This window comes from Triticum urartu, chromosome 4A (genome assembly GCF_056163025.1).
Source record: "Triticum urartu cultivar PI428250 chromosome 4A, HENAU_Tu73, whole genome shotgun sequence".
Lineage (NCBI taxonomy): Eukaryota > Viridiplantae > Streptophyta > Magnoliopsida > Poales > Poaceae > Triticum > Triticum urartu.
The window spans coordinates 92,612,284-92,628,766 of NC_141876.1; positions in this window are offsets into that span (position 1 = coordinate 92,612,284).

A 16,483-nucleotide genomic window follows, 5' to 3' on the forward strand; every position below is an offset into this window, starting at 1 on the left:
AATGGGACAATTTTTTTACCACATCATGTTGATGCCGCTCCATGATACCATGCCAAGTTTCATGAATTTTAGACGAGTTTTGCATTTACTAGAATTTAAAATCCAGGTATCTCAACGTTTTGCCGGCAATCAACAGTGCACTGGTGTTTGAAATTCATTCACATTTCTTGCATGGGACCTAAGCATGCACCCAAGGACACATATTTGATTTTTCAACCAATTTATATGTACTGGATCATGTGCATGTATTTCAAATTTGAATTATGCACATAAAATGCCTAGAAAACCCAGTTAATGTATAAAAAAGTCCAAACGAACCCCGAAAAATTCCAAAACATAACACAACACTCCTGTTGTTCTATGTTGGCACTAGAAATGTTTTGAAAGCAATAAGAGGCAACGGATATCATTTCGTTCCCAAAGGTGGCACGTTCCGTACCGAAACCATCAGGCTTGTTGTGAGAAGCTCTGGTTTGTGAGAAGCTCATGCCCAAACCTGTCCCAAATGGGACAAATTTTTTACCACGGCATGTTGATGCCACTCCATGATACCATGCCAAGTTTCATGAATTTCAGACAAGTTTTGGATTTACTAGAATTTAAAAACCAGGTATCTCAACATTTTGCCAGCAATCAATACTGCCCTGGAGTTTGAAATTCATTCCCATTTCTTGCATGGGACCTAAGCATGCACCCAATGACACAGATTTGATTTTTCAACCAATTTATATGCACTGGAGCATGTGCATGTATTTCAAATTTTAATTATGCACCTGAAACGGCTAGAAAACTAGTGTAATGTATAAAAATGTCCAAACAAACCCCAAAAAATTCCAAAATTTAACACAACACTCCTGTTGTTCTATGTTGACACTAGAAATTTTTTGAAAGCAATAAGAGGCAACGGATATCGTTTCGTCCCCAAAGGTGGCACGTTCCGTACCGAAACCATCACGCTTGTTCTGAGAAGCTCTGGTTTGTGAGAAGCTTATACCCAAACCTGCCCCAAATAGGAAAAAAATTTACCACGTCATGTTGATGCCGCTCCATGATACCATGCCAAGTTTCATGAATTTCATACGAGTTTTGCATTTACTAGAATTTAAAAGCCAGGTGTCTCAACATTTTGCCGGCAATCAACAGTGCACTGGTGTTTGAAATTCATTCCCATTTCTTGCATGGGACTTAAGCATGCACCCAAGGACACAGATTTGATTTTTCAACCAATTTATATGTACTGGAGCATGTGCATGTATTTCAAATTTGAATTATGCACATAAAATGCCTAGAAAACCTAGTTAATGTATAAAAATGTCAAACGAAGCCCGAAAAATTCCAAAACATAACACAACACTCCTGTTGTTCTATGTTGGCACTAGAAATATTTCGAAAGCAATAAGAGGCAACGGATATCACTTCGTCCCCAAAGGTGGCACGTTCCGTATCGAAACCATCAGGCTTGTTGTGAGAAGCTCTGGTTTGTGAGAAGCTTATGCCCAAACCTACCCCAAATGGGACAATTTTTTTACCATGGCATGTTGATGCCACTCCATGATACCATGCCAAGTTTCATGAATTTCAGACGAGTTTTGGATTTACTAGAATTTAAAAACTAGGTATCTCAACATTTTGCCAGCAATCAATAGTGCCCTGGTGTGTGAAATTCATTCCCATTTCTTGCATGGGACCTAAGCATGCACCCAATGACACAGATTTGATTTTTCAACCAATTTATATGCACTGGAGCATGTGCATGTATTTCAAATTTTAATTATGCACATAAAATGCCTAGAAAACCCAGTTAATGTATAAAAATGTCCAAATGAACCACGAAAAATTCCAAAATTTAACACAACACTCCTGTTGTTCTATGTTGACACTAGAAATTTTTTGAAAGCAATAAGAGGCAACGGATATCATTTCGTCCCCAAAGGTGGCACGTTCCGTACCGAAACCATCAGGCTTGTTGTGAGAAGCTCTGGTTTGTGAGAAGCTTATACCCAAACCTACCCCAAATGGGACAATTTTTTTACCACGGCATGTTGATGCCGCTCCATGATACCATGCCAAGTTTCATGAATTTCAGACGAGTTCTGGATTTACTAGAATTTAAAAACCAGGTATCTCAATGTCTTGCAAGCAATCAACAATGCCCTGGTGTTTGAAATTCATTCCCATTTCTTGCATGTGACCTAAGCATGCACCCAAGGACACAGATTTAACTTTTCAACCAATTTATATGCACCGGAGCATGTGCATGTAGTTTAATTTTGAATTGTGCACCTGAAATGGCTAGAAAACTAGTGTAATGTATAAAATGTCTGAATAAACCCTGAATAATTCAATTTTTTACGACACACATATAGTTGCATGTTCACTGCAGATAAAAGGTCTAGCAATTCAAACACCGTCCATTGCCGTTGTGACCCCATTATGTAATTCAAATCAATATGAAAAATCAAGTAGATCCCACACTGTTTATTATCACCAACCGTGTGGGATGTAGTACAAAATATCCTGGAGCACCGTTGGTGTATAGTATGCCTACGGCTTACGCGAGAAGGTGCGTCGGCTACAGTCCACAGCAGGTGTGTCAAGCACACTAGCTCGCTCCCCAAATACTCCCACCTCTGCATCCCTCGCAATCTCGAAAATATTACTGCCTCGTAATCTCAAACATATCTACCGCCTGGAAGGTTTTAATGTTTGATAGCACACGATTTGTATGTGTGGATCGTGTGTGATGTCTGTTACTCCCGCTCTGCTTCAGTCCCTTGATTCAAATTTTCAGTAGCCCCGGCATTTTACTCCCTCCTGTGCATCCCTCGCGATCTCGAAAATATCTGCTCGCCCTTGATCCAAATTTTAAGTAGCCCCGCCTTGTTACTCCTGCCTAGTAAAATTTTCAGTTGCCGCAGTATTTCCTCAAACACAACCTTGCCCCCCTCCACACACACCACACACTCCCCAAAACCTCCGCTCACACAGACACACACCACCCCCGAAAGCATTGGTAGGTCGCCGCCATCGCTGGCACCTCCATCCTCAACCTCTACCTGTGTGCCGGGAGCTCGAGGAGCCAATGGCCAAAAAGAGGTTTATCGCGGCCTTTTTGCCCGACGCCGGTGAGGTGGTCGCCGAGGTGTCCCCGTCGCCCTCTGCGGGCTCGATCCACCGTCGCCGATCCCCCGATCCGCCCACCGCTGTGCCCCTACGCCGGTTCGTGGACTTCCCCGTCCTCCCTCAGACCCGGCAGCCGACGAGGTCCTACCTCGGGGTCCGGCAGCGGCGGTGGGGGACGTGGGTCACCGAGATTACAGATCGGGAGACCCACAGATCGAGATTACCTATTATTTGACATTCATCACAAGATAAGACAAACATACGAGTATCCTTGAAGAGAGTAGGCTAATAAAACCCAGATTGCAATACCTTGTGACGAGTTCTGTCTCCCGCATGATGTCCTCCATAAGCTTCTGAGTGACATTTCCATAGGATTTGTTCCTGTTCATGCCTAGGTACACAACGTCTAATAATATCATCTACTCCTTCTTTATAAAGATGTGGGTCATCCCAAAAGTAATGTCTTAAATCATAGAATATTTTTTCTTTTGTTGGTAAGTAAATCTAGGGGGTATGTATTTAGCAACAATATAATTAGCATAGTTAGCATACCAAGGTGTACTATTAGAAACATTTATTGCAGCTAATTTCTCATCAGGAAAGCTATCATTAATAGGTTGTGGGTCATCAAGAATATTTTCAAGCCTAGACAAGTTATCAGGTACGAGGTTTTCCGCTCCTTTTCTATCTGTGATATGCAAATCAAATTCTTGTAGCATGAGAGCCCACCTAATGAGTCTAGGTTTAGCATCTTTCTTTTCCATAAGATATTTTATGGTAGCATGGTCGGTGTGAACAATAACTTTAGAATCAACAATGTAAGATCTGAATTTATCACAAGCAAACACCACAGCTAGAATTTTTTTCAGTAGTACCATAATTTCTTTGTGCACTGTCTAGAGTTTTACTAGCATAATGAATAACATTCAGTTTCTTATCAACTCTTTGTCCTAGAACAGCACCAATAGCATAGTCACTAGCATCACACATAATTTCAAAAGGCAAGTTCCAATCAGGAGTTTGAACAATAGGTGCAGAAATTAAGGCTTTCTTGAGTGTTTCAAAGGCTTCTAAACAATCATCATAAAAACAAATGGAGTATCCTTTTGCAAAATATTTTTAAAAGGCTTAGAAATTTTAGAGAATTCTTTGATAAATCTCCTATGGAAACCAGCATGACCAAGGAAACTACGAATACCTTTGATATCTTTAGGACATGGCATTTTCTAAATTGCATCAACCTTAGCTTTGTCCACCTCAATACCTCTTTCAGAAATTGTATGGCCCAAAACAATACCTTCGTTAACCATAAAGTGGCACTTCTCCCAATTCAAGACAAGATTTGTTTGCTCACATCTCTACAAAACTCGATCAAGATTTCTTAACCAATCATCAAAAGACTTCCCATAAACAGAAAAGTCTTCCATGAAAACCTCAACAATCTTTTCACAAAAGTCAGAGAATATAGCAGTTATACATCTTTGAAAGGTAGCAGGTGTGTTGCATAAACCAAAAGGCATACGTCTATAAGCATAAGTTCCAAAAGGACAAGTAAAAGTGGTCTTTCCTTGATCAGGTTGAGAAATAGGTATTTGTGAAAAACCAGAATATCCATCAAGGAAGAAAAAATGTGTGTGCTTAGATAATCTCTCTAGCATTTAATCAATAAAAGGCAGAGGGTAATGGTCTTTTCTACTTGCTTTGTTTAATTTTCGAAAATCAATTACCATTCTATAGCCTGTAACAATTCTTTGTGGAATAAGTTCATTTTTATCATTAGGAACAACAGTAATACCTCCTTTCTTAGGGACACAATGAACAGGACCTACCCATCTACTATCAGCTATAGGATAGATTATACCTGCTTCCAGAAGTTTTAATATCTCCGTTCTTACCACTTCTTTCATCTTCGGATTTAACCGACGTTGGTGATCGACAATGGGTTTAGCATCAGGTTCCATATTAATCTTGTGCTGACATAGAATGGGACTGATGCCCTTAAGATCATCAAGAGTATATCCAATAACAGCTCGGTGCTTCCTTAGAACTTTCAATAATCTTTCTTCTTCATGTTCTGGAAGGTTAGCACTAATAATAATAGGATAAATCTTTTTCTCATCAAGATAAGCATATTTCAAAGTGTCAGGCAATTGTTTTAATTCAAACACAGGATCACCTTTAGGCGGAGGAGGACCTCCTAGAGTTTTAATAGGCAAATTGTGTTTAATCAGAGGACGTTGTTCAAAGAAAATCTTATCTATTTCTTTTCTTTCATGCATATGCATATCATTTTCATGGTCTAGCAAATATTGTTCTAAAGGATCAGTAGGATGTACAACAATAGAAGCAAGACCAATAATTTCATCCTTACTAGGCAATTCTTTTCTATGAGGTTTTCTACTAAACTTGGAAAAATTAAATTCAGGAGACTCATCACCAAATCTAACACTGACGGTTTGTTTTTCACAATCTATTTTAGCATTAACGGTGTTCAAGAAAGGTCTACCAAAGATAATGGGACAAAAGTCATCTTGTGGGGAACCAAGAACAAGAAAATCAGTAGGGTATTTTATTTTCCCACACAAGACTTCAACATCTCTAACAATCCCAATTGGTGATATAGTATCTCTATTAGCAAGTTTAATAGTAACATCAATGTCTTCTAATTTAGCAGGTGCTATGCCATTCATAATTTCTTGATATAAGGTAAAAGGAATATCACTCACGCTAGCACCTATGTCACATAGACCATGATAACAGTGATCTCCTATTTGAACTGAGACAACAGGCATGCCAACAATAGGTCTATGTTTATCTTTTTCATCGGGTTTGGCAATTCTAGCAGCTTCGTCACAGAAGTAAATAACATGCCCATCTAAATTTTCAACTAAGAGATCTTTAACCAAAGGAACAATAGGTTCTACCTTGATTTGTTCAGCTGGTATAGGTGTTCTAATATAACTTTTATTGACCACAATTGAAACTTTTGCATGTTCCTTCATCCTAACAGGGAAAGGTGGTTGTTCAATATAAGCAGTAGGAACAACCGGATCAATATTATAGATAATAGTTTCATCTTTAGCTGTTACTAGTTCTTTAATTTCTTATTTAATAGGTGGATGATATTTGAACCACTTCTCCTTAGGGAGATCAACATGAGTAGCAAAAGATTCACAGAAAGAGGCTACTATCTCAGAGTCAAGTCCATATTTAGTGCTAAACTTTTGGAAAGCATCGGTATTCATAAAAGATTTAACACAATCAAACTTAAGCTTAATACCTGACTCTTTACCTTCATCGAGTTCCCAATTTTCAGAGTTGTGTTTAATTCTTTCTAGAAGATCCCACCGGAATTCAATAGTCTTCTTCATAAAGGAACCAGTAGAAGAAGTATCAAGCATGGATCGATCATCATGAGAAAGTCGAGCATAAAAATTCTGAATGATAATTTCTCTTGAGAGCTCATGATTGGGGCATGAATATAACATTGACTTAAGCCTCCCCCAAGCTAGAGCGATACTTTCTCCTTCACGAGGCCAAAAATTATATATATAATTCCGATCACAATGAACTAGATGCATAGGATAATTTTTGTAACACCCCGGTCGCTAAGCTATAGTAATCACACACTAATGGTGCCAGGTCATCATGATTATTTTTCTAAACCTCACTTTGATCCAAACCGAATTCAAATTTAAATTAAAATAATGTCAAATTGTTTTTTCTTCAAACGCTAAAACAAAAATGTTTGATGGTTTGCAAATATTCTTTAACTAATTATCAGGGAGAAACCAACATTAATAAAATGTTTAATTGCCCTAAAACATTTAAAACAGGGGCCAAGTCTTTACTAAAATGCCTTTTCAAAATTATAGGAATTCTAAAATATTTTATTTAAACTCCAAGACTTTTTGTGGTAGTACTAAATAATGCCTAGTTTTTGTTTTGACAAGTGGCACTTTCTACAAAATCCAATTGGTGGCTCAACTTAACACAAAACAAAAGCTTTAAAAAAAACAAAAAAGGGTTTAAGTAAAAGAAAGAAAGTGAGAGGGAGGCCCAAGTGGGGCTGGAAGGCCCAGCCCACACTTGTTTCCTTCAACCTGTAGAAGGGAGGCATCGTGGAGCACATCCATAGATGCCATGGTGCCGTGGCGCGCATCCACGGCCCCCCTCGCCCTACTTAGCACCGGCAACCCCCTCCCCCGAACCCTAGATGCTTTTCCCCCTTCGCCCGCTTCCCCTCGCACCTCCCTCGCTCCGGCCCGAGCACTCCCCATCCCCGCGCCATCTTCGTCAATGTGGCCATCGGCCACAGCTCGCCAAGCCGAAGCGTCGAGGGGCCTTGTTGGACTGATCTTCATCGACCCCATCGCCTAGGAGCACACCGGGAGCCCGCCGTCGACCTCCACTGCGACTACGACCGATACCTCGAGCTCGGGGCTACTCCACCATCGTCGGCATCCTCTTCTTCCACCTCGGCCGCGACGGGCGCCATCGACGTTTTGCCATCGCACCGCATCGACTGTCGCAAGCTCCCCACCGGCCACCTCTCGGTGAGCAGCGCTGAACCCGCTCCTTCCCCCTTTTCCCCACACACCCCGTGCTCGATTCATCGCCGTAGGTCACCGTGGCCGGTGCTTTGTTCCTCGCGCACCCGTCACTGTCATCGCCGTGACTGCCACCCCTTGTACCCCGCGCCGGCCCTGACCGAGACCGCGCTCGTCTGCCCGCGCGTGGCCGCGCCGTCCCCGCTCGCCCTGTACGCTGTAGCCTTCGTGCCCGCCTGCAACAACCACTGCCGCCTGCTGCTCCATGCGGCTGCTTGCTGTGGCTCCTTCTGCCGCTGCCACTCCTGCTTTCGGCTGCGGTCGTCGCTCCCCACGCCCACCGTCGGTCGTTGCTCCCCTTCCACTGTCGTCCCGTCTGTGTCGGCCAACGCTTCACCATCCGCATCGCCCACCCGTGGCCGAGCCGCCTCTGCATCTCCCGCCCTCTGGCCAAGCCTCCTCCGCCTCGTGCTGCCTGGCCTAGCCCGCCTTGGGCCACCGCTGGCCGCCGCTGCCGCCGCTGGCCGGGGCTCGCCCTGCTACCCGCGTGCCCCTGCTGGCCAGCCGGGCTAAGCTTCACTGCCCCGCGCCCACGTGTTACGGCCGCCCCCCTGCGCCGCTTGCAGCGCACCCCTAGCCTCCCGCCTGTGTGCCGCCGTCGGCGCCTGGCCGCGCCCACCAGGGCCGCCGCTGCCCGGGGCCTCCCCCTGCTCCTGCCTGCCGCCTCCTACCGCACAAGGCCACCGGCGCCCTCCGCACAAGCGTGCAGCCCAGCCAGAGAGGCCGTTTGACTCTCTGGATATGAGGTCGGTCCTTGTTTAATTAGCTCTAGCTAATTTTGCTTAATAGAAGATGACAAGTGGGCCACCCCTGTTGATTATCTTTTAATTATTGGGTTAATAAAAACAGTGCCTATGACAAGTGGCCCCATCACTTAAAAAGTCTATTAAAACTTTTCTATCTGAACATGAGCCTATGACATGCGGTCCCCCCTTGTTAGTTTAACCCAGTCAACAGTCAAACTAGTTGACTGCTGACTGGACGTTGACTTGGTCAACTAGAACCCCTGGCCCCGCTGTCATACACATGGCTAGCCCCCTAGTTGGTGTGAAAAGTATTCTTTCATCTAGTATTAGAGTAAATAGATAAAAGGAATTTCAGAAAAATGAATTAAAGCTTTAGAAATTCTTATAAAATAAACCGTAGCTCAGATGAAAATAATTTCTACATCAAAGTTGCTCAGAACGATGAGACGAATCCAAATACGCAGTCCGTTTACCTATCATATGCCTCTAACTATCTGAACATGGAACATTCCCCCTCCGGTCATCTATCTGACACAGGTGTGGAACCGGGAAAGCATTCCCAGCTGAATCCCCCCTTCACCTATTCGCGTAGACATATGTTAGGTCACACCCGGCACGTCATATTACCATGTTATGTTTTATGATGCTTTGTTTGTTTTATATTTATTGTTTCTTCCCCCTCTTCTCTCCGGTAGACCCCGAGGCCGATGATGCCCCGGTGATCGACTACGTCGACAAAGACACTTCTTCCTTTTCAACAGAGCTTCCAGGAAAGCAAACCCCCCTTGAGCATTCCGATATCGCCCATTCCCTTCTCTCTTATGCTTGCATTAGAATCTGCTGCTACTACTATTATCCTATTTGTGCTGCATAGCCTGTTTATTGTAACCTGCTGTTGTTACCTACCTGCTTATCCTAAACTGTTTAGTATAGGCTGGGTAGAGACCCATCAGAGACCCCCACTTTGTCCCAACTGCCCCGCTGGATTATCAGAAGACCCGATCAACGGGATCGAAGACCAGGCCCCCGCACCGCACATCACTTTCCCCTTAGTTGCTCGACGCTACTGGGTTACTATCAAGTGCCGAGGGTGATACCTCATCAGCACTTCTGATGTTAACCTTGTAGGTTAGTTCATCGGTTATGGTCATCGAGGGTGATTCCTCCTTCTCCACTCCTGATAGTGACACTGTCGTGCAACTCCTCAAGAGTGGACCTCGAGGGTGATTCCTCCTTCGTTCACCTTGACAATAACATCAGGTGGAATTCCATCGAGGGTGATTCCTCAAGGTTCCCCTTGGTGTTAGACACACAGTTACTAGGACTTTACACTAAACCATGTTACTAAAGATGGGTCGGCCCCAAGGGGTACCCGCGCGAGCTTAATTGCGAGTGATGCGGAGTCGGGTTGATCTGGAGGATACCCGCAAGTTTTCCACGCGGCGCGGCCGGGCATTCTTAGCCCTTGCCGCAAGTCCGTGGGACGGGGCGACGGGACCACATATCGTGGATCATTGATCGTTACCGCACTATCAAGACACTAACGGTTTGGATATTTGATCTGAGTAGGCCTCTGGCCTTTTTCGCACTAACCACCACGCGGGAATAAGTATGGGCACTCTGCGTCGTATGTATCAGCCGAAAGCTCAACAGACGTCAGCGATGGAGCGGCGCACGCCGGGTTGGACCGGAATGCCTCGCCTTGTATAAGGGAGGCTAGGTCTGCTCATCGGCCGCGTACGTAACATGCAGGAGTGCAAAGGGTGATGGGCCCAAGACCCCTACGCGCTTAGGATGTAGACCGGCGTGCTGGCCTCTCTGTTGAGCCTAGGTAGGACCACGGTGTGTTGATCGGCCGAGGCCGGTCATGACCTGATGGTGTGTCCGGCCGGAGTTGATCGAGCGTGTTGGGTAAGTTGGTGCACCCCTACAGGGAAGTATTCTATCTATTAGAATAGCCATCTCCACAGTAACGGAAGCTCGGAGTTGTATCCCGATCGATACAACTAGAACTGGATACTTGAGATGATAACTGGATAGTATGGCTCCGGGATTGCTTTCTCGCAGGGAGTCAGGAAAGGATCTCTGGGCGAGGATGATGACACTACTACTACTTTACTTTATGCTAGTCTGCACTCTTCTAATGCCGAAAGACCGCTGGAGATGCTGAAGATGATAGTCTTTCATAGGACTAGGCTCTCCCCTCTATTCTGGCATTTCTGCAGCCCAGTTCACACATACAGCCGTCCTTTGATAATGTTGCATATGTAGTGTAGATCCTTGCTTGTTGAGTACTTCGGATGAGTACTCACGGTTGCTTTGCTCCCTATTTTCCCCATTTTCCTTTCTTTCCGGATGTCGCAACCAGATAGTGGAGCCCAGGAACCAGACGCCACCGTCGATGACTACTACTACTACTACCGCGAGGGTGCTTGCTACTACGTGGAGGCCGCCGACGACCAGGAGTAGTTAGGAGGCTCCCAGGCAGGAGGTCTTGCCTTTTCGATCGTAGATGCTTTTATGCTGGCCTTCTTAAGGCAAACTTGTTTAACTTATGTTTGTACTCAGATATTGTTGCTTCCGCTGACTCTTGTGTATTCGAGCTTATGTATTCGAGCTCTTGAGGCTCCTAGCTTGTAACATAAAGCTTGTATTATTTTAATTTGTGTCTAGAGTTGTGTTGTGATATCTTCCCGTGAGTCCTTGATCTTGATCGTACATATTTGCGTGTATGATTAGTGTACGATTGAATCGGGGGCGTCACAATTTTTTTGGTAAAACTCCAATCTCAATCGATTCCAATTCCAAGATCCAATATCATCGCATAGCCTATACCATGCCAATGCTTTTCCCTTCAGAGATAAAGGGAAAACCTTCTTCTTAGCTTCATCTCCGGGTAAACCTGCATGCTTAAACAATCCACAAATTTATTCCACATACATCAAGTGCATATCAGGATGTTCGGTTCCATCTCCTGCATAAGGATTAGCTAGCAGTTGTTCTATCATACCCGAAGGAATTTCATATTTAATATTTTCAGTAGGTGTAGTGGGTTGAGGGATGACTAATTGTGGTTTCGGTCGAGGTGAAGATACCCCGAACAAAACCCTAAAAGGATTGTTTTCCATAGTAACAAGTGACAATAAATTTCAGCACGTAGTAATAATTTTCCTTCTCAATTTCCACTTACCAGGAGCACTTCACTCCTCGGAAATGGCGCCAAAAAAGAGCCTTGATGACCCACAAGTATAGGGGATCAATCGTAATCCTTTCGGTAAATAAGAGTGTCGAACCCAACGAGAAGTAGAAGGAAATGACAAGTGGTTTTCAGCAAGGTATTCTCTGCAAGCACTGAAATTATAAGTAACGAGTAGTTTGATAGCAAGATAATTCGTAATGAGCAAGTAACAATAGTAGTAACAAAAGTACAGCAAGATAGCCCAATCCTTTTGAGGAAAAGGACAGGCCAAAACGGTCTCTTATGATAAGCAAAGTATTCTTGAGGGTACACGGGAATTTCATCTAGTCACTTTCATCATGTTTGTTTGATTTGTGTTCGCTACTTTGATAATTTGATATGTTGATGGATCGGTGCTTAGGTGTTGTTCTTACTTGAACAAACCACCTACTTATGATTAACCCCATCGCAAGCATCCGCAACTAAGAGAAAAGTATTAAGAATAAATTCTAACCATAGCATTAAACTTTTGGATCTAATCGGTCCCTTACGGAATAGCGCATAAACTACGGTTTAAGTTTCTGTCACTCTCGCAACCCATCATCTAATAACTACTTCATAATGCATTCCCTTAGGCCCAAATATGATGAAGTGTCATGTAGTCGACGTTCACATGACACCACTAAGGGAATCACAACATACATAATATCAAAATATCGAACACATATAAAATTCACATGATTACTTGCAACAAGATTTCTCCCGTGACCTCAAGAAGAAAAGTAACTACTCACAAATGATAATCATGCTCATAATCAGGGGGTATTAAATAGCATATTGGATCTGAACATATAATCTTCCACCAAATAAACCATATAGCAATCAACTACAAGATGTAATCAACACTACTAGTCACCCACAGGTACCAATCTATAATTCGGGTACAAAGATTAAACACAAGAGGTGAACTAGGGTTTGAGAGGAGATGGTGTTGTTGAAGATGTTGATGGAGATTGCCCTCCCCAAGATGGGAGAGTTGTTGGTGATGATGATGACGATGATTTCCCCCTCCAGGAGGGAACTTCCCCCGGCGGAATCGATCCGCCGGAGGGCAAAAGTGCTCCTGCCCAAGTTTCGCCTTGAGACGGCGGCGCTTCATCCCGAAAGTCCTCTCCTTATTTTTTTCTAGGTCAAAATGACTTATATACCAGAAGATGGGCACCGGAGGTGGGCTGGGCTGAGCACAACCCACCAGGGCGCGCCTGGGGCCCTAGCGCGCCTTGGTGTCTTGTGCTCACTAGGTGCCCCCCCCCCTCCGGTAGTTGTTTGCTCCAATATTTTTCATATATTCCATAAAAATTCCTTGTGGAGTTTTAGCTCATTTGGAGTTGTGCAGAATAGGTAGTCTGACATAGCTTTTTCAGGTTTAGATTTCCAGCTGCCGGAATTCTCCCTCTTTGTGTGAACCTTGCATATTAGGAGATAAAAGGCATTACAATTACTCCAAAAATCATTATTATGCATAAAAACATTATAAATAACAGTAGGTAAACATGATGCAAAATGGACGTATCAGACACAGGTTGGGCCAATGTGGGTCCACCCGTGTGGCCATATGTAGTGTTCCTCTAGCCATCTCTTGCTACTCTCATCTCGGTTTGTTCCAGTTGTCAATTGCCCAATCCACATAAGAGATCCATCCTCACTACCATATTTATCTTTACATACAGCCTATCCACTTCATCAGTTTGCCACGTCATCGTTTTTCTTCAATTAGCACACCAAAGCGCAACCTTCTATCCCTAGAAATAAAAGTGAAAATCTTTTTCCCTGGCACCGTCCGAAGAATAATTACTCTAATCTCTTCGCCTTCCTGTCTCTTCACTCAATTCACCCTTCCCCTTCTCTCACCTCTCCACTCGATCGCCTTCCCCTTCACCCTTCCCCTGTCGCTCACCTCCCCTTCCGAGTCGAGTCAACATCTTCCATGGCATATGCAACATACACGACGTACGAACCATCCTCCACATCGGAGACACCTCCATCATCGTCGACCAGTGCCGCGGCAGTTGGATGCCCTACCTTGTCCCCCACCTCCTGCTTGCATATCATGTCCGAACAACGTTTTCCATTCAGATTTTAGACATAGTGCTTGAAGTCCGGCATGAAGCAGAAGTGCCTTTCCCGATCACCTCGTCTACGGCCTGGTCTGCTTCCTCCGGCAGGCCAGTGGTGCTCCATGCATCGACCGACGCCTCCGCGCTGGAAGTGTCCTAGAACTGCGATCATAAGAAACTGACTCCACATAAAACCCATATATACAGTATATGGAAACGATTCTGCAGGCGCACGTACCTAGAGATCGATGCTTGCACGACCCAGGTTTTCGAGAATGGCATGTACGACCGATCTGATCTGTTACTCAGTAACACACACAATGATCTGGTCCACGGATAAGGATGCCGTCCACGCGCTGCAGGACGCCCACTTCACCCGTTGGGCCCGCCAAACACGCACTATTCCATGTAGTATACGCGGCGTATCCTATTTTTCCATTGTTTCTACTGTTTAGTGTCGGACTGTATTCTTAGAATCCCAAGACAGGAACTCTCCATAGACGTGTCAATGATAGGTTGTGTACATGCTTTATATTTCACATGGCGTTATGTAGGTCTACTTTTAAATCTCAACCATTAATTTTTATGGTTAACAAAAAATCAACGGATATAAGGCAATGACGTATGGAGAACCTTGAAAGCCTCCGTTTTTAATAATATTAGGTATTAGGTATAGAATAGCATATTAATGCATATAAAACATTCAAAACAGATAATATAATAGCATGAAACAGTAAAAAATTACGGATAAGTTGGAGACGTATCACTTGCCAGGATCCAAGTTCTAGTTGGGGGCAATCACTGTGGACGAGGAGGGGAGGAGATGCTGCGATGCCGATGCCAACTGTCGGGATCAAGCAGGTGAGGTGCGGCAGGCATGTGCCTGCTAGATCTTGTGGGCGGCGCCTCAACCTGCCTGGTCAGTGTTTAAGGGCGCGTTTGGTTGCTCGCATTAAACCCGGCCAGGCCTGCGCGGGGTAAAATTAAGCTATTTAGTAACCTGCTTTCACTCTTTGGCCCGCATAGCACGAAACTAAAACACCTCTCAGCCAAGCCCGCTAGGAACGACCGAATCGGCCATTTCCAACGAGGCAGGCTGAGGCGAACTACATCAGACACACGTGATGTATCCCGTTGCACCAGAGTATACAACTAGTATACACCATGTATGTGCTATCTTCTCCTACCTCCGTTAAACTCTCCCTAATCTCCTTTCTTCCTCTTGTCGCTCCGGCACAGATAGTTGTCGATCCAGAGCAGCCCACCATCGCGCAACACCCGGTCCCTCGTTCGGGCGGCGAAGTTGGCGGCGCCGCCGGCGATATCAAAGCCGATCCAGATCTTGCATGCGCTTAGGCGCAGCACATCGTCGACGAGGAACTTATGGCCGCCGCGTGGAGGGCCCGCCCAGCGGCGGTGATCGAGGCCCATGCCGGAGGCCGGTAGTAGGGCGCGGAGCCCGCAGCAGAGGCACCAGCGGCGGGGCAGCGGAGGCCGGCATGTGGGGGAGCCCCGTCCGTGCGTCGCGGCCGAGCGGGAGCGCGTGCTGGGTGGGGAAGAGCAGCAGCTCCCGGGGCAGGCCGCCCGGGAGGCGGGAACCGGAGGAGGCGGCGCCGCCGATCTCGCGCGTGATGGCGGTGACGTGCGCGGAGAGGTTGGAGGAGGCGGAGGAGATGCCGGTGGCTGGGTCGTGTTGGGGAGGGGGCGGGAAGAAGACGAGAAGGTTGGTGGAGAGGAGGGAGAGCAGCATCGGTGGGTAGAGGCAGGAGAGGGCCCGGCCGTGCCGGCGACGGGCCGCCAGCAGTTTCAAGGACACGGACCCCATGGCGCGCGTCGTGGGCTCCGGTGCTCCCCGGAGCGAGTTAGATCAATTCATCGTTTGTTCACCTAAATCTGGTGGTACTATTTCTAATTCAGAGCACACTCTTGTATTGATTCATCTTTAGCTTGATGTGTACTTTGCACATCTGCAACTCTGGCGAATCAGAGGCCATAGCCGGCGGCCTTGGTGTCCTTGCAGCCACAGCCGAGCGCGAACCTCACGTTGCTGAACCGCTTCGTCGCCACCATTGTCCATCGCAATCGCTATGGCACTATGTAACTGTGTGTTATGTGTAGCTGTCAACTTTTAATCATATCCAACGTATGCAATCAAATAATGTGCACTCGTATGAGTACAATCAATGCGAGCAACCAAACATAATGCAAAGAGGCCTTGCTATAATACAGGAAGAGGACATGCAGGCAATCAATCAACATATAGATGTTGATTTTTTGCTTGTATATGATCAACCAGGCTTAACTGAAACAAAGTACGCAAATGGGCAAAAATTATGCAGATAATCAAACGCACCCTAAGAGATGCATTGTGTGCAGGTCTTGAGACACTTGTGCAGGCAGGGCTGTGCAGAGAGCTCCTCACTGGCACACGTGGGCAAGCCCAAGAAGGAGCCGCTGAGCTCGCGCACGATGCACGCTTCCATGAAAAATCCAGAAATCCCCATTCGCCGCTCGCTGCCGTAAACTGTTAGGCTACCGCACAGGGCAGTGATGCAAGCGACAAACATGGGCCGGCCAACTTCAAGATTTACACAGGTGTGGTCAACCGGTTTTAGGAACCTTCTAGAAGGTTCTCTAAACCAGGTTTTTTCTGTGTTCGTTCCTTTTCGGTTTTTTGGTTTTCTATTGTGTTTTATTTTTCGTTTTTCC